Here is a 26222-nt window from a genome sequence, read left to right as displayed (position 1 = left end):
CAGGTGGCCAAAGTATTGGAGCTTCAGCTTCAACATCAGTCCTTCCAATGAATATTCAGGACTGATTTCCTTTAGGATGGACTAGTTGGGTCTCCTTGAAGTCCAAGGGACTCTCAAGAGTCTTCTCCAACACCACAGTTCAAAAGAATCAATTCTTCGGTGTTCAGCTTTCTTTATAGTCCAACTCTCACATCCATACATGACCACTGGAAAAACCATAGCCTTGACTAGACGGACCTTTGTTGGCAAAGTAATGTCTCTGCTTTTTAATATGCTGTCTAGGTTGGTCATAACTTTCCTTCCAAGGAGTAAGCATCTTTTAATTTCATGGCTGCAGTCACCATCTGCAGTAATTTTGGAGCACCCCAAAATAAATTCAGCCACATTTCCCCACCTATTTGCCATGAAGTGATGGGACCAGATGCCATGATCTTAGTTTTCTGAATGTTGAGCTTTAAGCCAACTTTTTCACTCTCCTCTTTCACTTTCATCAAGAGGCTTTTTAGTTCTTCTTCACTTTCTGCCATAAGGGTGGTGTCATCTGCATATCTGAGGTTATTGATATTTCTCCCAGCAATCTTGATTCCAGTTTGTGCTTCATCCACCCCAGCGTTTCTTATGATGTACTCCACATATAAGTTAAATAAGCAGGATGACAAGATACAGCCTTGATGTACTCTTGCTGCTTGGAACCAGTCTGTTGTTCCATGTCCAGTTCTAACTGTTGCTTCCTGACCTGCATAAAGATTTCTCAAGAGGCAGGTCAGGTGGCCTGGTATTCCCATCTCTTTCAAAATTTTCCAGTTTGTTGTGATCCACACAGTCAAAGGCTTTGGCATAGTCAATAAAGCAGAAATAGATGTTCTTCTGGAACCCAGCACGATTTTTTTCTAAAACAGTAACAAGCTGATGCTTCATATGAGCATGCACTAAAATATCCAAAACAACTTTAAATAGAAAAAAAAATGTTGGACGGCTACCACAATCTGATTTACAGACTTATTAAAAAGCTACATTGCACAAGATAGTGTGGTTCTGACATAAATGTGAACAAATAGATCATTGCTACAAAATAGAGTTTAAAAATAAACCCACGTATATTTGGACAACTGATTCTTGACAAAGGTAAAAGCTAATTCACTGGAGGAAAGCTGAGCTTTTCAACAAATGGTGCTGAAACTGAATGGCCAAATGCAAATAATTGCAAACCTTATCTCACTCCATACAAAAAATTAACTCAGAATGGATTACAGGCATTGCCTAAGTATAAGAACTAAAACTATAGAACTTCTCTAAGGATACATCAAAGAAAACCTTTGTGACCTTGGGTTAGACAAAGATTTTTTTAAGATATAACACCGAAAAGCACAAATCGTTAAAGGAAAAAACTGCTAAATTGGATTTTATCCAAGTTAAGAACTTTTGTTCTTTCAAAGACATTGTTAATAGATAAAACACAGACTGGGGAAAATATTTATAAACCATATATCTGATAAAAGATATGCCCAGAATATATGAATAACTCTCAAATACCATAATAAGAAAACAAACAACTAACTTTTTTAAACTGGGCAAAGTTTGAACAGACACTTGACCAAAGAAAATATATGGGTGGCAAATAAACACATAAAAAATGCTAAATATCATTCATCATTAGAAAAATGCATCTTAAATCCACCAAGGGATGCCACTACATTCTAATCAGTATGTCTAAATCTAAAATTAACTGATTTTACAAATTATGAGAGAGCAAGCTGAAGAATTGGAATTTTCATATTCTAAGATGGGAAACAAACCACTTCGGAACAGTATGGCAGCTTCTTTAAAAAATAAAACACAGGGTTTCCCTGGCGGCTCAGTGGTAAAGAATCGGCCTGCCAATGCAGGAGACACGAGTTCAAGCCCTGATCCAGGAAGATCCCACATGCTGCACAGCAGCTAAGCCCATGTGCCACAGCTGTTGAGCCTGTGCTCTAGAACCTGAAAGCCACAACTACTGAAGTGCCGCAGTGAGAAGCCTGCATACCACAGCTAGAGAGGAAGCCCCCCTCTCTGCAACCAGAGAAAACCCATGCAGAGCAACAAAGACTAAGCATAGCCAAAGTTAATTAATTAATTAGAACACAAAACATACAGTTACCACAAAATCCAGCCATTCTATTCCTGGGTATGTACCCAAGAAAAACAGAAGCATGTATCTGTACGAAGACAGGAGCACAAATGTTCATAGCAGCTTTGTTCATAATAGCCCAAACACTGGAAAGAATACAAATACTCATCAGCAGGTGTATGGATAAATAAATGGTGATGCAGGCATACGGTACAATACTGCCTAACTATAAAAAGAATGAACTGTTGTTACACACAGCAACATGGATGAACATCAAAATAAATATACCAAATAAAAGAAGTCAGACAAAAAGAGTACAGCTATATAATTTCATTCATGCAACACTCTAGAAAGTGCAAACTAATCTACAGTGACAGAAAGCAGATGGGTTGTTGCCCAGGGATAGTGTGAGAGGAAGGAATTTCAAAGGGGTATGAGGAAACTCTGGGGTGATGGATATATTCATTACCTTGATTTGGGTGATGGTTTCACTTATGTATACATACATCAAAACTTTTAAAATTATACACTGTCAATATATGTACTATTAGATGTCAATTATACCTCAGTAAATTTGTTTTAAAAAAAATTACCTACAAGACTTTGAATCTAATACTATTTTTTCCTACATATTAACAGAAGGCATAGGTATACTGGTTTTCCTTCTTCATAAAAGTCATTCTTGGACCTCCAAGTAAACAGAGTTGTTATGTGATTTTTTATGTTTTAAAATGAAATATAATTTCAGTTCAAATTGAACGATCAAATATTCTTTATTAATTAAATAGTCCCTTATACCAGGTACTAACTTGCAGGTCTATTTAGTTCATATAATTAATTTATCTAAAGTAAATATGTCTAATTTTCCACAAGCAAATAGCAGAGATATGGTTACACTAAAAGGGGAAGAACAGCTATCTTTGAGGGTAGAATATTTTAATTCCCAGAAGCTGCATTAAGACTTCATAAGAAATTAGAAAGTAAGCCACAGAAAGTAACTGTCTTCTTCACAAAAGTAGAAAAGACCACACAACTCCTAATACATCCACATAGAATTTGAATTGGCACCCAGTATCTGTTAAAGAGTAATTATTATCCCACCATGTTAGTCGCTTTCTTACAGATTTCACAGGATGTCACAGAGTCACAAATAATGATAGTTTAGAAAATAAACCTAAAAACCTAACACAACAAATAGACTTATATACATAAACACTTAGATTTCTATTTGTCTTAGAGATTAAGGTAAAAATATGTGTTCTGAATTGAAACCTTGAGCTACTTATTACACTTCAGTTTTGACATTTTTTCCACTAACTTCATTATTTACTTTCCAAAAATATTCCATAATAATAACAATAATAGTAAAATTGTTGTGCTCAGCCCTAATTAGATAACATCATTTAATTGGAAGAAATCTAGCAGATTCTTAATTTTTACAAATCATTGAGTCTCTCTAGACTAGTACTTCCCAAACTTTTCCACTTCATAGCACACTTCGAAAATTACAGTATTTGTGCAGCACCATGTATATGACAAAGAATGTTCATGCTCCTAAATTTTCATGTTTCTCCTCTTCTTTCTAAGGACACTAGACCATATTTCTCCCATATCCTCTCATGTGTCCGCCTCTATTTTTGCCTTGAAATTGTGAAGCCAAATGGCTAAGTTCTAGCCAGTGGAATGTTTACAGAAGTGATTTATCTTCCCCCTCCTGTGATTTTCCCTCTTCTCTCATCTGCAGCTGGATTTTGGAAGAAGGAATTACAAATAAGAGGGAAAATCAGAATGAGGTCTGTGGTACTGGATTAGAATTAGCAGTATCTGGCTCTTAATATATATACACAAAGGGATAGATAGACAAAAATAAGTGTGTATGTATGAGTGTAAACACTGAGATTGCCTAGAAGCAATGACATCCCAATACCTTTGAGTGCACCTAGCACTCAGATCCTAGTTTCTAAATACCACTCTCCAAAAAAAGGAACCAAGTCTCCCTTAAAAAATGGTTAATTCTAGGGCTGGGAAAGGACAGAACAAGATGCACCTGAAACATCTCTATGTATCAGAAAGTAAGGAATTGCTCAAAATAGGGGTCTTATCAAAAGAATACAGGAGACAACCTCAAGGAGCTCCTTCCTAAGAGTTAGTGCTGGTATAATTTGACTGATTTAATGGTGGTATTAGAAATATTACCCATAAAATAAACATCCATGAGCTCAAAGTAATATTAATATATAATTGAATATACAAATAAATGGGGGAAAGGACAGCTCTTCCTTACAGAAGTATTCTAATTATAAATGGTGTTGAGAAAATTAGACAACCACAAGCAAAACAAAGAAACTGAATTCCTATCTTATACTATACAGACAAATCAATGCAAAATGGATTAAAGATTTAAACATAAGACATGAAACTATAAAACTCCTGGAATAAAACACATGGACTAATCTCTTTGACACTTGCCTTGGCAATGATTTTTTGAATTAGGCAACAAAAGCAAAAATAATAATTAAAATAAGTTCTACTACGTCAATCTAAAAATCTTCCTCTCTGCAAAGGAAACAATCAATGAAATGAAAAGGCAACCTATGAAATGGGAGAAAATATTTGCAAATCATATATCCCATAAGGGGTTCATATTCAAAATATATAGGAAGCTCATATAACTTAATAGCAAAACAACAAATAACCCAAGTAAAAATGGGCAAAAGACCTGAAAAAGCATTTCTTCATTTATATGAAGACATACAAATGCCCAACAGGTACATGAATGATGGAAGTGTAAACTTGCATAGCCACTGTGGACAAGAGAATTGTTGCCTCTCAGAAATTAAAAATAGAAATACCAATTTGGCTTCCCTGGTGGCTCAGATGGTAAAGAATCTGCCTGCAATGCAGGAGACCCAGGTTCCATCCCGGGGTTGGGAAGTTCTCCTGGAGAAGGGAACGGCTACCCACTCCAGTATTCGTGCCTGGACAATTCCACGGACACAGGAGCCTGGCGGACTACAGTCCATGGGGTTGCAGAGTCAGACACAACTGAGCAACTAACACTTTCACACACTTTTCACACCATATGATTCAGCAATCCTATCTAAGTATAAATCCAAAAGAAACAAAACTATTACCTGAAAAAGATATCTGTACTCCCGTGTTCACTGTAAAATCCTTCATTATAGGACACAACCTAAATGTTTGTCAGTGGATGAATGGATTAAGAAAATATGGTATATATGTACATATATATACACACACATGTACATATACAAAAGGGGATGCCATTCACATTTTTTAAAAAGTAAGGAAATATTTTTTTAAAAATAAGGAAATTCTACCATTTGCAACAACATGGGTGAACATGGAGGACATTATGCTAAGTGAACTAAGCCAGACAGAGAAAGGCAAACCTGGCATGTGAAATTGTAAGCAGTTAAAGGTGATTTTTTTTTTAAGATATAAAAAAAAAATAAAGTCAAACTCAATGAAACAGAGAGTGGAAAAGTGGTTGTTAGGGGATGGGAGGTGGAAGAAATGGGGAGACTTGGGGGAGGAAGAAGTCATGTAATAACATGCTAGTGAGTCACTAAAAAGGATCCTGAAGGAATTCCCTGGAGTTTCAGTGGTTAGAACTACACACTCCCACTGCAGTGGGCACAGGCTTAATCCTTGGTCTGGGAAGTAAGATCCTGCATGCTGCACAACACAGACAAAAGTATTTTTTTAATTTAAAAAAATAAGAAAGTAAGAAATGAAAAGGGTCCTGAGCTCTATCCTCCTACAGGAGGACAAAACAGAAACTCCACATGGTCTGGGAGATCCTAGACGAGCCTGAACTGAGCTCCTTTCTCAGCTGGAGCCCCAGGGAGGAAGCCTGGTCAAGAGTGGTGGTACAGGGTATCTAGGCAGGAGGGACTCAGCGTGGCATAGAACCAGATACCTGGTGCCCAAAAGGGGCCCGGAATTGGCAGAGATAAACACCGGACCTGCAGGTATTGTGCAGCTAAGAACAAGCAATAAGACAACAAAAGATCAGAAACCGTTCCCACATTTTCTAATGTCATGACACCCCGTAAGTCCCCGGAGTTTAAAAGCAAGCCTAGGGGTGGACTAGGGGCCACTGAATTAACTGAGATTAAGTTAATTACAAAGAAATTAAGTCCTGCATGTCAAAATCTATGTAGTGAAATCTGTCCACACTACCTAAGTGTTCAGTAATTGTGAAATTTCTTCCAGCTCTATCGTTTATTACATGTACAATTACACATACATCAAAAATATTTATTTTGCTAATTCTCTGTATATGTATCTACCTTCCTGCCTACATAGTAATCAGCTTAAAATGTATATTAATAAGTTGGCCACAAGGTGGTACTAGAAAACTCTCTTTTGCCCTAGCCCCTCCTTGACTGTCATTAGTTTTAATATATCAATACAACTGTGAACAACTGTAATTTCAGTAATCAGAGCAGAGGTTGAGATAGCAGCCACTGGGTTCATGTGAGACAATGCTCATACTTAAAACTTAAAAAATAGACTCTCTATAAAATTATTTTATATTCTTCTTCTTTTTCTTATAAAGTTGCTATCAATTATTTTGTATTCTTCCTCTTTTTCTTATCTACTATCATATCACTGTAGAATATCCCAACTGTTACCTGAAATATCAAACACTATATATTTAGCACTTGGAGGAAAAGTGAAATATGCACGGCATTTTAGGTCTCAGAGTGTAAATTTTAAATGAGTATTTTACAGGATATTCCTCCAAAATATCTATGACACCCTTAAACCTCTCCCAAACACTGAAGCTCAGCACCAAAATGTGAACACATTAGGCCAGCAAATGCACTGTATAACTCACACAGCATATGTTATCTCATGCTGAGGATGACTGAAGAGAAGAGGAAGATCACCTCTTCCAGGCTGTCTTACTAGTTTTTTCAGTTCATTTCAGTCGCTCAATCTTGTTCAACTCTTTGCAACCCCAGGGACTGCAGCACACCAGGCTTCTCTGTCCATCACCAATTCCCAGAGCTTGCTCAAACTCATGTCCGAGTCAGTGATGCCATCCAACCATGTCATTCTCTGTCAGCCCCTTCTACTCCTGCCTTCAATCTTTCCCAGCATTAGGGTCTTTTCCAGTGAGTCAGTTCTTCACATCAAGTGGCCAAAGTATTAAGAGCTTCAGCATCAGTCCTTCCAATGAATATTCAGGACTGATTTCCTTTAGGACTGACTGGTTTGATCTCCTTGCAGTCCAAGGGACTCTTGAGAGTCTTCTCCAATACCAGAGTTCAAAAGCATCAATTCTTCAGCACTCAGCTTTCTTTATGGTCCAACTCTCACATCCGTATATGACTACTAGTTTTTTAAGTAGTTGTAATTTTAAAAAGACACACAGTAAAAGGGGAAGAAGAGGTATGGAAAAGCTCACAGCGAAGAACTTTCTAAGCAAAGGGGTGTTGAAGATAAAGTACCATGTCACAACCCTGAAGACTACCCTCTGGGAACACAGCAAGGTAGGTTGAAGGAAGCAAGGAAGAAAGCAGTGACCCAAGGGGAGACATAGGAGTCCAATCTGTGGTTTGAAGCCGAGGAAATTGAGTTTACTGGGAAATAGAACCCCTATACTGTTTGGAAGATAGGAGTGATAAAAATATGTCCCTTGGCACACATCTTTGTCAAATTTTAAGGAAATGATGTTGTTAGGGGGGCAGTAAGAATAGGCTGTAAAAATCAAGTTAGGATTCAGTTGTGATTATAAAAAGAATCAGATAGAATCTATGAGACAATGCAGTAGGGTGGGGAGAATGAGACTTCCTTGGTGGCTCAGATGGTAAAGCATCTGCCTACAATGTGGGAGACCCAGGTTCAATCCCTGGGTTGGGAAGATCTCCTGGAGAAGGAAATGGCAACCCACTCCATTATTCTTGTCTGGAAAATCCATGGACGGAGGAGCCTGGTAGGCTATAGCCCATGGGGTCGCAAAGAGTCGGAGAATGAATGCCCCTAGGTTTCCCCCTCAGAAGAGTGTTCAGATGAACTCAGATATGAAGAGAAAGACCTATCTATTTGTGGAACCCTCTCCTGGAAACCCTCTTCTAGGATCTCCTAAAGAGAAAAAAACATCAAAAACCTACTAAGAGAAACAAGATTTCTTGGGAATTTCCTGGTGATCCAGTGGTTATGACCCCACACTTTCACTGCTGAGGGTAGGGGACTAAGATCCCTCAGGCTACATAGTGCAGTCAAAAAAAAAGAAGAAGATTTATCACTGAATTTTAATGTTTGCATTTTATTAAAGAATCTAAGTTTTTAAAGCTTAGGCCAAATTTACCATTGTATATAGTTGAAGAAGAATTAGATATATCCTTTTTTCTCTAACTTGATAGTTTATTCACACCCTACAAAATACTGAGCTTACTTTCCCTATATCATGCTTAAATATAATATAAATAAATACAATCCTTTGTCACTCATTGGTATTTTTCTTTAAAATCTTCAGCAGCAAAATCCTGGTAATCACTGGATTTGGGTAATGGGTATATGGGTTCTCTTTGTACTATTCTCTTTACTTTGGAACATGTTTGAAAATGTTGATAATTTTAAAAAGAAATAATTATAAGTCTTTTCAGTTCCAACAGATATCAAGTTAATAAACCCACTTCACATGTGGGACAGGTTAAGAGAGAAATGTTTCTTTAAGAAATGTAACCACCATGTTTGGATAGACTCTCTGAAAGTAGTCAGTGTCAGCAACAGTAGCACAAGAAAAACTAGCCTGGTAACCTCTGCTTGAGGAATAACATTAAAGAATAATCCTGGACAGATGTCTTAAGGACATTTCTTTCATGTTTACTCTGGCAAATTGGTTCATGGCTAACACTGGAAGGGAAAGGGGCTACATGAGTAAAAGGAGATTGTATTAGTTGGCCCATGCTGACAAGACAAAGTAGCACAGACTGAGGCTTTAACTAGAAATTTATTTTCTCATAGTGCTGGAGGCTGGAAAGCCTGAATCTATATCCAATAGGATCCACTTCTGGTGAGAGGTGTCTTTGCAGTTTGCAGACATCCACCTTCTCACTGTATGCTTACATGGCCTTTCCTTGGTATGTATGGAGAGAGAGAGAGTAAACTGTGTGTATGGAGGAAGAGAGTAAACTCTTTCAAGTCTCCTCTTATCAGGGCACTAATTTCATCATGAGGGCCCCACCCTACATGGCCTCATTGAACCCAAATTACCTCCCAAAGGCCCCATCCCATAGCATTAGAAGTTAGAGTTTCAACATGTGAATTTCAGGGGACACAAATATTCAGTCCATAACAGAGATGAAAGGAATTTGAGAGTCAGGTGCTAAAATTCATGTTGACTCCAACTGGTTCAAGTCTCCCCAAACAACTCTCTCACTGTAATTCCCCTATATTCCCTGTCCTATAACAACTAACAGAGAAGGAAATGGCAACCCACTCCAGTACTCTTGCCTGAAGAATCTCAGGGATAGGGGAGCCTGGTGGGCTGCCGCCTATGGGGTCACACAGAGTCGGACACGACTGAAGTGACTTAGCAGCAGCAGCAGCATAACAACTAATCCATCCTTCAGGGTAGTAGAGTGCAGGAAGTGTACTGGATTCACACTGGTGTTACTCTTCTTCACCCCTTCCTCTCCTCCTACCCAAAAGACCTACCCAATAGACTACTCTCATAAAGTTTTAAATCAGTGTTAAGGGCTGAATATTCTTCCAAGTGCATTTCCGTTTAATAACAGAGTCATGAGGAATCTTCAAAGTATAAAGGGACAAATCTAATGTAATTTCAGGAAATGCTAGAGCTAGTGAGGATTTGCAGACTTCAGATTCCATCTCATTATGCCCTAAATCATCACATAGAAATAATTATTATTCTCTCTCCTTGTGAGATTGACTCTTATCTGAAATTAACAAGTAGTGTAAATCAACTATACTTCAACGAAAAAAATTAGGTCACATATGAGCAGAGGACAATTTTGCCTTATTGATAATTCACCCATATAATGGGTGAGTGAAACTTTAACTATGGCAAATGAACCATGGAATTTTAGAAATAAAAGGGAGCGTTAAAATACAACCAAATTTCCTCATGAAAGTATAACAGCTGGACGGATTGTCCAATACTGTACAGTTACTTGAAGACTCAAGACTAGAATGCCTTCCTACTACATCATTTCACATCAGTGCTCCAGTTCTGCTTCATGTCATTAGACATCAAGATCAGTCTCTGGCAGCACACCCTCACTCTGGACCTGTTAATGAGGAGGTAGAGGAGGGAGACCATTTCTTCACTAGCAAGGCTGTATATTCTTAGCTCTGAGAAAGCAATTCTGCAAGTTTCATGCTGTGTTGGGTCTCAAGGATTAGTTTGCGGCTTCCTGTTAGAGCAAACCGCATGTATTGAATTTCCAGCTGTTGCTATCCCACCTTCTCAGTCATCATTTACAACATCAGGTACTTGCTAGGTAGCTACAGGTCTTATTGTCTCCTTAATTATCAAGGCACAACAGAAGTAACAAGCACAAACCTCTTCTTACCTCCACAGATTTCTGGAAAGGTCTGACATTAAAGAGGCCAGTCCAGGTTCGATGCATAAGACAGAGTGCTCAGGGCTGGTGCACTGGGATGACCCTGAGGGATGGGATGGGGAGGGAGGTGGGAGGGAGGGTCAGGGTGGGGGACACATGTACACACATGGCTGATTCATGTCAATCAATGTATGGCAGAAACCACTACAGTAGTGTAAAGTAATTAGCCTCCAACTAAAATAAATAAATAAATAAAATAAACAGATCTGTAAAGTCAATGGAGAAATGCTGGATATAATAAATTTTTCAGACACAAATCTATCATCTCTTTTAGATCTCTTCTGACTGTCCAGTGTAAATGTGGTAGCTATGCCTCTCCTGGAGAGCTTTGTCTATCTTGACTTCAGAACTTGGCTGTTGGGAGCAGTTAAGAATGTGGAAAAGTGTAGCCTGTTCATTGCTTCCATGTTGGTTAGAGGTTATGGAGAAAAATATAATATCAGCCCTTGGATGGATTAATGACAAGGAAGACTGCTAACAGCTTCCGAGATATTGTGGAAATTTTCAAACACAAAGTAAACAGAATAATATCATGAATCCCCATGTACCCATCACCCAGCCTTTATAATCAGCCATTCTTGACCCATATGTACCGCCATACACTTCCCAGGTCTCCTGCATTGCAGGCAGATTCTTTACCATCTGAGCCACCAGGGAAGCCCCATACACTTCCCACTTTTATTCAATTTTATGTATATATTTCTGTTGTCATACATATATATATGAAGGAGGTCTTTACCAGAGGACCTCAAGGTCTAAATTAATCAAGAGGACCTCTTGATGTCTAATTTATTTCTCATGGTCCTCTCCAGAATCATGAGAAATAAATTTCTGTTGCTATATACATATATATAAATTTGATATATATATAGAAATTTGACATATGTACATATGACAACAGAAATTTATTTCTCATGGTTCTGGAGGCTGAAAGTTCAAGATCATGGCACCAGCATGGTCTCCTTCTCTGGTGAAGACCTCGTTCCTGGTTCACAGCTAGAGCCTTCTCACTGTACCCTCACATGGTGGGAGGGCTCTACTGTTTTTTTAAAGTAAAATGTATATGCACTGAAATGCACAATTAGCTACACAACTTGGAAATGGATATGCCCATGTAACACACACCTCCCTCATCTCCTTCTGGTCATATTTAAAATATGTAAATATGTAGATAAGGAAAAAGCTTACAGATTTTTAGCTTTTCTCATTTTCAGATCATGAAGCATTACTGTGGCTGTTTTTCATTTTGGGAATTCTTCCCCTTAACCTCCCCTCTTCCCATTTCAACACTGCAAGATCAACCCTTCCTCCCCTACTTTGTTTTAAACACTGTTTGTCTCTGTACATTGGCTCCAGATTTCTGCCTAGCAACCTAGGTGTGAGGATCCAAAGGAGATTTTCTGTAATTTTTTCACTGACATCACCTGTCTCAGGTAAGAAGGCTACTCCAACCCCTTCCCAGAACCCAGCAGCCCAGCTCACTCTTGGCTGCTTTGCCCGAGAGGAGAGAGAAATGGAGCAGTCCAGCCTTCTAGACCCACCTGGGCACTGCCTGAAATTGAGAAGGGGTGTAGGAGGAACAGAAAGATAATGTTTTCTTCCTTGATTATCCCAAGTAGGATGAACAGAACATGAATGAAAAGGACAGGATTAAGAGAAATGTCTCAAACCCTTCCTCAAAAAAAAAAAAAAAGGAAAGAAAAGTAAGCCTTCTGGACTAAGAGTGTCAGGGTAATTGTTCTTATTATAAGTCTCTTATCCCTAAGGTTGTGTATTTCAACAAGACACACAACCAAATACACACTCTTTCTACATTGTATTCCAGAAAAAAACAATCCATGAACAAATGAAAAAGTTTTCTGAAACAGTGTGTAAGATTATTAGGTTAAATATTAATACATTCAGATATTTTATATTTCTTTAGCTCATTCAAAGAAAAAAAAAAAAAAGCTGGTCACATCCACTTAAATAAATAAAATGGTTTTGCATTTTATGGGTTGCAGTCCAAAGCTGCTGCCCTGGGGGCTTTACCTAAGATGCTGGATTGGAGCGCTCCTCTCTGGCGCCATTGGCCTCGCAGTTTCCTTCACTAGGGGCCAGTCTGAACCCTCAACAAAGGATGGTACTCAGCCTAAATCCAAGATGCCTAGGCGCATTACAAAAGGTGATATTTAGCTAGGAGTTATTTAAAATCAACCAACATTGAGTACATGCCAGATGGAAGGCTCCTCTTCACAGATAGCTGAGGTGAGCCAGTCATCATCTGGGGTCATGAGAAAACAATGATGTCCAGCCATCCCCACACTCAGCCTGCCCCAAGATCCCACACTGTGTTTGCCATACCCTTTAACTGCAAGAAGAAATGTAAGCCTCCTGCATATAAGAGATGCCGTGTATGTAAGGAAAATACCAGACTACTCCAGAGATGTGAATCTAAATACTGTATAGCTAACTATACAGTAAAATTCAGACTTAAATTCAAGAAGGGAGGGAAAACCACCAGACCACTCAGGTGTGACCTAAATCAAATCCCTTATGATTACACAGTGGAAGTGACAATAGATTCAAGGGATTAGATCTCTTAGAGTGCCTGAAGAACTATGGACAGAGGTTCACAACATTGTACAGGAGGCGGTGATCAAAACCATCCCAAGAAAAAGAACTGCAAAAAAGGCAAAATGTTTGTCTGAGGAGGCCTTACAAATAGCTGAGAAAAGGAGAGAAGTGAAAGGCAAAGGAGAAAAGGAAAGATATGCCCATCTGAATGCAGAGTTCCAAAGAACAGCAAGGAGAGACAAAGAAGGCTTTTTAAGTGAACAATGCAAACAAATAGAGGAAAACAACAGAATGGAGAAGACTAGAGAGCTCTTCAAGAAAATCAGAGATATCAAAGAGAAAATTTCATGCAAAGATGGGCACAATAAAGGACAGAAATGGTAGGGACCTAACAGAAGCAGAAGATATTAAGAAGAGGTGGCAAGAATACACAGAAGAACTATACAAAAAAGATCCTCATGACCCAGATAACCACAGTGGTGTGATCACTCACCTAGAGCCAGACATCCTGAAGTGTGAGCTTAAGTGGGCTTTAGGAAGCATCACTATGAACAACACTAGTGGAGGTGATGGAATTCCAGCTGAGCTATTTCAAGTCCTAAAAGATGCTGTTAAAGTGCTGCACTCAATATGTAAGCAAATTTGGAAAACTCAGCAGTTGCCAAAGGACTGGGAAAGGTCAGTTTTCATTTCAGTACCAAAAATGTTCAAACTACTGTACAATTGCACTCATCTCACATGCTATCAAAGTAATCCTCAAAATTCTCCAAGCAAGCCTTCAATAGTACAGGAATCGAGAACTTCCAGATGTTCAAGCTAGATTTAGAAAAGGCAGAGGAACCAGAGATAAAATTGTCAACATCTTTTGGATCATCAAAAAAGCAAAAGAGTTCCAGAAAAACATCTACTTCAGCTTCCTTGACTGCGCTAAAGACTTTGGCTGTGTAGATCACAACAAATGTGGAAAATTCTTAAAGAGATGGGAATACCAGACCACCAAACCTGCCTCCTGCAAAACCTATATGCAGGTCAAGAAGCAACAGTTAGAACCAGACATGGAACAACAGACTGGTTGAAAATTAGGAAAGGAATATGTCAAGGCTGTATATTGTCACCTTGCTTATTTAACATAAATGCAGAGTACAGCTTGCAAAATGTTGGCCTGGATAAAACACAAGCTGGAATCAAGATTCCCGGGAGAAATATCAATAACCTCAGATATGCAGATGACACCACCCTTATGCAGAAAATGAACAGGAACTAAAGAGCCTCTGTAAAGTGAAAGAGGAGAGTGAAAAAGCTGACTTAAAACTCAACATTCAAAAAAATAAGATCATAGCATCCAGTCCCATCATTTCATGGCAAATAGATGGGGAAACAATGGAAGCAGGGACAGACTTTATATTTTGGGGCTCCAAAATCACTGCAGATGATGACTGCAGCCATGGAATTAAAAGACGCTCTTTGGAAGAAAAGCTATGACCAACCGAGACAGCATATTAAAAAGCAGAGACATTACTTTGCTGACAAAAGTCCATCTAGTCAAAGCTATGGTTTTTCTAGTCAAATACCGATGTGAGAACAGAAAATAAAAAAGGCTGAGTGACAAAGAACTGATGCCTTCAAACTATGGTGCTGGAGAAGACCCTTGAGAGTTCCTTGGACAGCAAGAAGTTCAAATCAGTCCATCCTAAAGGAAATCAACTCTGAATATTCATTGAAAGGACTGATGCAGAAGCTGAAGCTGCAATACTTTGGCCACCCGATGCGAAGAGCTGACTCATTGGAAAAGACCCTGATGCTGGGAAAGATTGAGGGCAGGAGGAGAAGGGGATGAAAGAGCATGAGTTGGTTGTATGGTGTCACTGATTCATGAGTTTGAGCAAACTCCAGGAAATGGTGAAGGACAGGAAAGCCTGGAGTGCTGCAGTCCCTGGGGTTGCAAAGAGTCGGACATGACTGAGAAACTGAACAAAAACAACAACTTCCTACGTCTAAACTTAGAAAGAAAAATAGAACACATTTTAAAAGGAGAATGTCTGGTGATAGCTATCCAACAATAAAGGAAGTTCTATGATGCATAGCCTGACCTAGTTTTCTAATAAAAAAAAAAATAGTTGAGTTTCACTGGACTCTTTCAAGTGATCCATATAATGTGCTTTACATGATTTATGTCCTAGAATTTCACAATATCCCTAGGAAATAAGTAACACTGTGACTCCCGCTTTACAGATGAGGAAACTGAGATACAGAACAGTTAAGTAATTTACCCAAGATCACCCAGGAAGTAATAGGACAGACAGGATTTGAGTTCAGGCTCTCTGATTTTGTGTGGACACAGAAATGTACCAGCCAATCCCCCTCCAAGAGGAGACTTGTTGTCCAGATTCTGGGAGTGTCAGCAGGTGCAGCCTTCCGCTGTCAACTGCTCAGGGTTTCACTTAGCCTCACAGAAAGTCCTTGACAGAATCACACCTTTCTCAGGGCAGCCTAGACCGGGTGACTAACTGAGATGGCTATATCAGCCCATCATGCCCAGCCATGACAGAACAGCATAGCCCAAGTCTAAAAGATCATTTTAGCTCCAGAGGTTCCTATCAGATTGCCATCAGGCCCATATCAAGCTATCCTTCTCCCCTCTACCTAATCTTGCTTCCATTCTCTTTTTTCCACAGTCCTCGCAAGGAAATCAAGGAAACTCCTTAATAGATATCCTGCACACCTTGCCTGAGAACCAAAACTGTAGCAAGGAAAAATATTTCCAATAAGCAAAGCTTCAGGGGTCATCCACTTTGTATAGAGAGAAATTGCCCTAGTTAGAATATATGTACAACTCATAGGTAGAGGCAAATGGCCCAGCCAGATGATCAGGAGCATGAAAGCAGGAAGATTAGAAAAACAAGGAGACAAGGAGGACTAGGTAGAGATACACGAAAGGACACAAGGGAGTGGCCAAAAAGAGACCATTCTATCACATTTTAAAGTCTACCAAAGGGCATCAACTACACAGAAGAGGCACTAAGCCACAAAGTAGACAAAATGACTCAACCAGATAACACCAGCAAGGCCGTGTAATCAGCCACTCCACTGCCAACACAATGGCCATATGCATGAAGTAGCCATGAAGACAGACATGGAGGCTATGCCTGGGCCCAGCCACCCAGGCACCCCCTTAACAAAGGCTGGTGTTGCTGATACTGCTGCTTGATGTTCAGCCTACCATGAACAGAGACTGATGCTTGGACTCCAATATGGCCCCATTCTTTGAGGAGATGAAATGACCATCTGATGGCAAGTTGACTACATTGGGCCACTGACTGGCCCAATTAGTCTGAAAGAGCCAGTGATTCATGACCATACTAGACACATATTCCTGGTGTGGGTTTGCCTTTCCAACGTGCAGGGCTTCAGCAAGTATTACTAACCAAGAGCTTGCAGAGTATTTGTTCTGTGGACCCAGGAGCCCCATAAACTGTTATGACAAATCAGTGAAATCACGTTACCTGAAGCACAGGAAGGGGCTCATGACCTAGGGATTCACTGGTCACATCTCGTACTCCACACTAAGGAGCTTCTGGGAACAAAGTAGGATAGCCTCCTGAAAGTACAGCTAAAATGCCAGCTTGAGGCTGATACTTTATGAACATGGTGGACCACCCTCCAGGACACAGGACATACCTTGAATCAGAGACTTCATTTAGTGCTGCATCCTCATTAGGAAGACCAAAAAGATCTAGAAGCCAAGGGGCAGAAGCCAAAGTGACCACACTTACCTTGACTTCCATGACCCATTTGAGAAATGGGTGCTTCCTGCTCATAAGGCTCTTGCCTTTGCAGGGTTAGAAATATTGGTTTTCAGTGGAAGAACTCTTCCACCAAGGGATACAGATATCAACAGGAAAGAAGAGAAGTCACCATCTTGGCTAAAGTAATTGATCCCAGTTATTAAGAAGAGGCAGGGCTACAAGTATACAGCAGGGGCAAAGAACATGTTGAGTGATTCATGTGGACACCACTTGTATATTCCCTTGTTCAGTTGTTAACATTAAATGAACAAGTGCTTTGATCAAAAAACAGGATCTACATTGTGCCATGAGGTAAGCCAGGGGTGACAGGGGTCTAGACTTGCTAGACTTGCTAGTGGGGGATGGAGAAAATGAGTATAAGTTGGGATGTGCAGCAGTGGTCAGAATTGTACTTTTTCCCACCACTTATTCTTAAACTCTCCCAGACAGAAAGACTCACCAGAATCCAAGAGGAGCTGTTTCCAAAACAGTCGTGAAGAAGTGAATCCAAATGACTCAAAGAGTGAACTTTGATGAACTTGGAGATACACCATACAATTCTTCCTTCAAGAAAGGAGCTTGTTGCCCCAGCTTCTAAGAGTGCTGTTAGCAGACAGCCCTGAGCAATCAGCCTATCAGGAACCAACCCTGCTGCAGAGTTCACCCAGGTCACAATCTCCCAATCCTTCCAGTGGGTTGGATACAATGGGATGATTGAGACAAAGGTAGAAAGACACAGCCATTTCATTTTAGTAAAGATAAGCTGATGGATCATGTGGTAAGCAGAATGATGGCCCTCAAGATATCCACATACTAATCCCCAGAACCTGTGAATATGTCATGGACATGGTATTAGGGCTCATTGAAGATGGGGAGTGAGGGGCAGAAGGAGACAAGGATTCTAGGGTTTTGGGCTTGGAAGACTAAGTAAATAATGGACATGGTAAGAGAAGCCCCCCGTGAAGAAAGAGAATAAATTCAATTTTAAGTGTTTGTGTATTCAAGTGCAGATGTGAAGCTATCCAGTGGGAGACTAGATATATAGATCCAGAACTCCACTGAAAGATGTGAGTTGCTCATATAGATCTGGGGAGTATTCGTATATGAAGATACCCAGGGATAACAGGGAAGGAGATCAGAAGGAAGTAGAAAAACAGATCCTAGGAAGCACCAATGTTGAAGAGAAAGGCAAAGCAAAAGAGCTGGAAACCAGGAGAGAAATGTTCTCAAGTCATGGGATGAAACGATTTTAAGAAAGGAGTGGTTGTCTATGTTGAAAGGAATGGTTCTCATTTTGATGAGAAACTTAAACAGCTTTGGAAATTTACCACAGATCATAGAGTAGAATACTGCGGAAGCCCATTTGTTTCATGTTTGATTCAACTCAGTACACATTCTTTAGACCACTCCTCTGTTCCTAACAGTGTCTTGAGAAAAATATAATCTAGATACAGTTTGTGCTCAAGAAGCTTAAGATCAAAGAGCAGACCCTTAAATCAAATATAAAACTGACTGCAAAAAAGCCAGATATGCTGGACTGAATTCTTCAATTTTCATATGAGTATTTATATTTTTAAGTAGAGACTTTGCCTCTATTATGTCAAAAATGTGACCAATGAATGGAAAAATTAAAAAATTAGGCTCTGCAATGTCATTTTCTAAAAAAGTGGTTATTTTGGAGTTATATAGATACAGTCATTATATATTCCTATTTGAGATTATACCACAGTTTGACTTGTCACTTCATTATATAGTAGCAGATCTTAACAACATTTAAATGTTTCCTAATTATATTTATTAAAAAGTTATACATCATGTTACAATTTTGTAAAGGGGCTTTGAAAAATTCTATAAATCAAACAGTCTGTTTCTGCAGGGCCTATTTCTCTAGTACTTAGATTTATCACATTCCTACATTGTACAATGAAGAGCATTCAAATAGAAATCAAAGAACCTCATTTTAACTCAATTAACTCTTTGAAGAAATTGCTGAGAACGTTTATCAATATTAGTGTAGTGGGGAAGGATTGTCGAATCATGGAAACTGGTTTTTCAGTCTCAATTCAGTCACTGCTATTTGGGTAACTTTGGGCAAGACACTCAACTGCACTGACTCTAAGTGTCTTTATCTATAAAATGGTAATCATAGTAGGGTTTCCCTGGTGGTTCAGATGGTAAAGAAACCACCTGCAATGCAGGAGACCTGGGTTCGATCCCTGGGTTGAGAAGATCCCCTGGAGAAGGGCATGGCAACCCGCTCCAGTATTCTTGCCTAGATAATCTTCATGGACAGAGGAGCCTGGCGGGCAACAGTTCATGGGGTCGAAAAGAGTCAGACACAACTAAGCACACATACACACACAATCACAGTAAGATTACATTCAGGCTGTAACAGAGTATAAAATACACTATATCAAATAAGTATGTAGAATTTCTTTAAAAACTCTAAATTCCTTTATAAATATTTATCATATTATCATTATTATTTCCTTGAGAGAAAGGCTAATGTGAAAAAAAAGTTCAAATATGAACTCTACTTGAGGCTTATAGATGCATATTTACGTAAGTTTAAATGGTGGATAGAATCATTGCCAAGTTGTAGACAGAATCACCAAATAATCAGTCCCTAATGGTAGTAAATGGAATAAGAGATAGTCACTTAGGGCATTTTGCTGATGTTAACTTGTTATTCATGGTGGATAAAAGAAATCAATTGATACCTAAATCTATTGATTACATAACTGAGATCTTATAGTTTCTAAAATCACTTCATAGATAGGAGTACATGAATATATGTGATATATATATGAATATTTATCCTAGCTTAGAGATTGATAGATAGAAATAAGATAGATATAATATATATTCATATAGCATAACTACATCAAATTTCATCAATATTTTTATGAAATCTTTTTATTTAAGAAAGATAGAAATTGAAGACAGAAATAGAGTTTTGAACAAGAGAATAAATTTTGAATAATTTTAAATATATGAGACAATATAAGATAACATATTTACCATAGAACCTTGAATCTTAGAGTTGGAAGGGATCCTAGATTTTGTATATTCATACCACCCACTAGATTCCTTATCAGTGCTTTTCTGGCCTCTGCTAGCACAGAGAATAGAAGAGTAAATATTCTGCAAGGTACATCATTCTTTTTTTTAAAACAGTTTTCCTCTTCCACTTTTAAACAAGACTATTTTAAGAAAATTCTTCTTTATACTGAAATGAGATATCACTCAATACCCTTAAAAGTTTTTGTTCACATTTTATAGGGCAAGAATATCATTCATTCACTGAACATTAACTGCCAGTTACCAGCTGACATTCATACTAGCAGAGCCCACTCATAAGCCAAGGTACACCCAAGTTAGAGATAGGAGTAACTCAATTATAATTGATTTCTTCCAACATCAAACCCCTTACCTCATTGGAAAACTTCTTTCCCTACAACAAATCTATTTGCCTCTCCTGAAATATTTCCCTCAGTTGATTTTACAGTTGAGTCATTATCACATTTTACTGCTACTTCTCCAAACCAAATTTTGAGGTAAAATGGTGGTATCCAGAGTGTAGCAGGCAAACAAAGCAATTCTTACCTTTTCCCTTCTAGATTTTCTCTAGCTCTATGTACAATAAAAAGTAAAATGGATACGCCTGTGGTAATTTTACTTGTCCCTCAAGACAGTGCTCTGAAAATTTAGGAAGTATATCTTCTCTTTGTTTTCAGTCTATGTTACCAAAAGGCTATCTGAACAATTGGAAGTTCACCCAATCAGTCAGAAAAAAATTCTACAATTTTAGGGGCCCGGAGGAGAACCACTCAAGAGCAGAGGGAAGAGGAGGGAGGCAGGATTTTCAGCAGACAACAGTTCTGCACAAACTAGCTGTGAGATGCTTCTTGCTTCAGTCTTCTCATCTGTAAGGGTGGTAAGTAATAAGGACTATTTCAAGTGCTTTACAATTTTAAAAATCTATTATTTCAACTCTTATTTGAATATAATTAAATAAATTTGGGAAAACATGCACTTTTAACATACCAAGTTATGGCAAAGCTTATTAAGAACTTTTCAGCTTTTTAATATCTTAGAACAGATTTCTTGACACACATTCAAACTAGATATTACTGGAGGGTGTCATCAAGTGGACGTGACTGTCTGCTGACCTGTAAACTGAACCCAGGCAACTGGAGGCTCCCCTTCCCTTTCCCCTCCTTGGAATGTGCATTCTGCCCACCCACCATTCCCACAGCTGGAGCCATTTTCAAGGGTGCAGCCCCAAGAGATTAAGTGGAAGGTATATGTGACTTTAAGGCCTCCAGGTTGGGAGATCTACTGGTCTTACAGTCGCCCAAGACAAGCCTCTTCTGTAAGTTTCCTTGGCTACAAAAACTGCTACCACCAATCTGGGGTAGTCTGCCTCTTTTTTTTCATTCTTCCTTTGTCCTTTTGAGACTGGCTTCTCTCACTCAGCATAATGCTTTCAAAAATTTTCCAAGTTTTTCAGTACATTAATAGTTATTTTTTTCCCCTTTTGACTATTTACTTGTATTCCGTTGTATGGATATACCACAATTTGTTTGCGCCTTCATTCGTAGAAGGATATGGGATATTTCCAGCTACTAGTTATTACAAACAAACCTACTGTGAACACTTGTATAGAGGCTTTTGTGAGAACAATATGAGTATTCATTTCTCTAGGGTAAATACTCATGAGTGGAGTTTCAGGGTCAATGGTTAGAGTCTGTTTAACTTCATACAAAATCACAAAACTATTTTTCAGAGTGGCTATACTGTTTTGCATTCTTATCAGCGATGTATGAGAGTTCTAGTTCCTTGTCAGCATTTTTTCTTTCAACCATCCTGGTAGGGGTATATTGATATCTAATTGATGTTTGTATTTGCATTTATCTAATGGCTAATGATGTTGAGATGTGTTTACATCTGCTATTCTAATATCCTCTCTGGGGAACATTCTGTTCAAGTCTTTTGCCCACTTTTTAATGGGTTGTTTGTTATTGTTGAGTTTTGATCTTTTTAAAAATATGTCCTGAACACATGACCTTTGTCAAAAAAAAAGTGATTTGCAAACATTTTCTCCCCATTTACATCTTGTCTCTTTATTTTCTTGGTGGTATCTTAAGCCGAGCAAGTTTTTAAATTGCTGAGGTTTGAATTACTAATTTTTTCTTTTACAGACTCTATGTTGGTGACATTTTTAAGAACCCTTTGTCCAACCCCAGGTCATAAAAGTTTTCCCAAGAAAATAATTTTAAAGAAAGAAAATGGAAAATGCTATATGCCTAAGGACATTCTTTTTGGCACTATTAGTAAATGGTGAGAAACTGGAAATAATATCATGGTGCCATCATAGAATAATGGGTACATAAATTATGACCCTGTCATACTACGGCCATAAAAAGTATTTATGGAGAGTACATAATAACATTACAGGGAAACAATTATGACTTTTAAAGTCAGCTACAAATGCTGTGTGCCATATGCGAAAAAAACCAAAATATTGCATAGAAAAAGAGATAAAGAAATATGTTAAAAAATATTATCAAAGGCTACAGTGATTCTGGGTAACTTTTTCAGTTTCATCTACTTTTCTATATTTGTTTTTCTAAGTAGGTTTATAAAATAAACCAAATAATAGAATTTTATGCTTAATAACCCATTCTTGACATTTTGTCTCTGTTGTGAGACCAAGTACTGTCCTATATCGAACTTGACTGCTCTGTCCTGGAGGGCTGCCCAGCTAACCAGGGGCTAGACACTTGAATAGAAATATCTTCCTGCCCTGATTGGACTAGACGGGAGCTTCCCCAGATCTGGCGCAGGGGTATGTGGGGGGTTGGGCACGAGCAGGAGAACATTTGATAAAACATTGAGACAGTGGTGGTAGCTTCCCCCCCCAGCACATCCCGTTCTCGTTTCTCTCCAGTCCACTGTCTGAATTTGCTACAGGCTAAGGCTTCAACAATACGTGAACCGTGGAATTCCAGATGTTCAAGCTGGTTTTAGAAAAGGCAGAGGAACCAGAGATCAAATTGCCAACATCCGGTGGATCATCAAAAAAGAAAGAGAGTTCCAGAAAAACATCTATTTCTCCTTTGTTGACTATGCCAAAGCCTCTGACTGTGTGGATCACAATAAACTGTGGAAAATTCTGAAAGAGATGGGAATAGCAGACCACCTGACCTGTCTCTTGAGAAACCTGTATGCAGGTCAGGAAGCAAAAGTTAGAACTGGACATGGAACGACAGACTGGTTCCAAATAGGAAAAGGAGTACGTCAAGGCTGTATATTGTCATCCTGCTTATTCAACTTATATACAGAGTACATCATGAGAAATGCTGGGCTGGAAGAAACACAAGCTGGAATCAACATTCCCAGGAGAAATGTCAATAACCTCAGATATGCAGATGACACCACCCTTATGGCAGAAAGTGAAGAAGAACTAAAGAGCCTCTTGATGAAAGTGAAAGAGGAGAGTGAAAAAGTTGGCTTAAAGCTCAACATTCAGAAAACTAAGATCATGGCATCTGGTCCCATCACCTCATGGGAAATAGATGGGGAAACAGTGGAAACAGTGTCAGACTTTATTTTTTTGAGCTCCAAAATCACTGCTGATGGTGATTGCAGCCATGAAATTAAAAGACGCTTGCTCCTTGGAAGGAAGGTTATGACCAACCTAGATAGCATACTGAAAAGCAGAGACATTAGTCTGCCAACAAAGGGTCCCTCTAGTCAAGGCTATGGTTTTTCCAGTGGTCATGTATGGATGTGAGAGTTGGACGGTGAAGAAAGCTGCGCGCCGAAGAATTGATGCTTTTGAAGTGTGGTGCTGGAGAAGACTCTTGAAAGTCCCTTGGACTGCAAGGAGATCCAACCAGTCCATCCTAAAGGAGATCAGTCCTGGTGTTCACTGGAAGGACTGATGTTGAAGCTGAAACTCCAATACTTTGGCCACCTCATGCAAAGAGTTGACTCATTGGAAAAGACCCTAATGCTGGGAAGGATTGGGGGCAGGAGGAGAAGGGGACGACAGAGGATGAGATGGCTGGATGGCATCACTGACTCGATGGACATGGGTTTGGGTAAACTCCGGGAGTTGGTGATGGACAGGGAGACCTGGTTTGCTGCGATTCATGGGGTTGCAAAGAGTCGGACACGACTGAGCGACTGAACTGAAGAGCTCTGGAAAGAGTCAAGACTTTTTATGGATCAAAGTGCTTCAGTTACACTTGAGCTCCCTCTGTGCAACAGAACCTGCGTCCTGGAATACGGAGAGGATGAAGGTACAGCCTCTACCCTGTCGGACCTTATTATCCAGTGATTCCCACCACCATCCCACACGGGCAAGCTCCCTCGTCACTGCTGCAGCTAAATGAGCTTTTCTCAGCTGGAGACAGGCAGCAGTTTTCAAAATTACCCTTCACTTAATATCTCCCCAAGTAGCCACACCATTTGCCTTTCTTGGTCTCCTGCCCTGAGCTGTAAAATTGTGTTGTGCTTTGTTTCTTAAACATAGTTACCAGGGCATTGATGGCTCCAGAGGAGATAGGTAATCACCATGCTCTTCTCCAGGAGGAAGTCCCCACTGATAGTGGGTCAGGAGCATCACTGACAGGCTTTATGGGCCTCTTTATCCTGATTGTCCCCTTTCCATGTGGCAGTCTAAGCAAACTGAAAAGCCTCCATCCACCAGGCCTGACAAAGGTAATTTGTTCTGAGTTCACCTTAAAATCCTTAAGGCTCTCTTGAATATTTTACATGTTTCACTGCAGGGAGCTACCCACAGGTAGAGGAGACAAAGTGTGAAGGAACAGAATCCCTATTTTGAGCCAACAGGCAAACAAGACTGTCACAACAGATTACAAGTGACAGCCCTCCCACCAGAGGGAGGCACTCTTGGCCTCCACCAAGGTGTCTCCACCTGGGTCCCTTGACCTCAGATAGGGCAGTGCTAATAAAAAAGGGAGAGGCTTATTAGCTTTCTTTTCCATTCATGCTTGTTTTGAAAACATTACATGCTTTGCAGATTACATGATAATTATACTTAAGGGCTGCCAAGCCGCTTCAGGAATAATTATCGTATGATTTTCAGGTTTTAGAGCTCATGGTAACACTTTAGTGCTGGGAGCCTTCTTTAGTCATTCACGGCAATTACCCTACTCTCACAATCTTAGATTGTTCCCTGAGCCTGATGAGAAGTCAGCGAGGCTAATTGTTCACAGAAGGCCGGGAGACTTGTGGGACGTGAAGGGCCATGGTGGTCCCGACTGGAGGGCCGGTCAAATCAAAGCCTTTTACAGGAGCCACGTGAAGGCCAAGTGTTAATAAAAACAAAAACCTGCTCAGGGACTTTTCTTGTAATAGACACGAAAGGGCCTGCTCCTCCCTCATTCTTCATAGGAGCATCGAAATGTGATTAAAAGCAGCAAGTCAGTCATTTTCACCACTCATCTGAAATGGCTCATGATAATGTTTTTAACAATGACTGCCTAAGTGGTAAAAAGCCTTTGAGAATTTTGCCTCCTCAGCGGGTGAAGTTTCAGCAGATCGCCCCTCTCCCCTGTGAGCCCCTTTCGTCCTTTGGCTCCGTGGACACCATCCTCGCCATCCGCCCCCTCCCCACCCTCACAAACTGCCATCTCTACTTCTTTTTAATTTCTCTGTTGATTCCTTCCACACTCGGTCCATTTCTGTGTTTGACCCATAGGACTTAGCAGCAGCAGCAGCAGGTGCTGGAAAACATCCTGATGCTGGGAAGGATTGGGGGCAGGAGGAGAATGGGACGACGGAGGATGAGATGGTTGGATGGCATCATCGACTCGAAGGACATGAGTTTGGGTAAACTCCGGGAGTTGGTGATGGACAGGGAGGCCTGGCGTGCTGCGGTTCATGGGGTCGCAAAGAGTCGGACACGACTGAGCGACTGAACTGAACTGAACTGAGGTGCTAGGTAGTGGTTTACTAAATTGGTAATTGCTGCTCAGGAATTGTAGTGAATGTGTGTGCAGCGGTGGTTAAGGAGCAGTGTGCCGTGGTACAGCATGGTGTCTTATCCTGTGCCACTCCTTTACTCATCGCCCTACATCCATTAACACCTATTAAGAGACGGACAACAGACTG

This window comes from Giraffa tippelskirchi, chromosome 7 (genome assembly GCF_054371585.1).
Source record: "Giraffa tippelskirchi isolate mGirTip1 chromosome 7, T2T-mGirTip1v1.2.pri, whole genome shotgun sequence".
Classification (NCBI taxonomy): domain Eukaryota; kingdom Metazoa; phylum Chordata; class Mammalia; order Artiodactyla; family Giraffidae; genus Giraffa; species Giraffa tippelskirchi.
The sequence above is the reverse complement of the archived record's forward strand: the minus strand, read 5'-3'. Positions refer to the sequence as shown.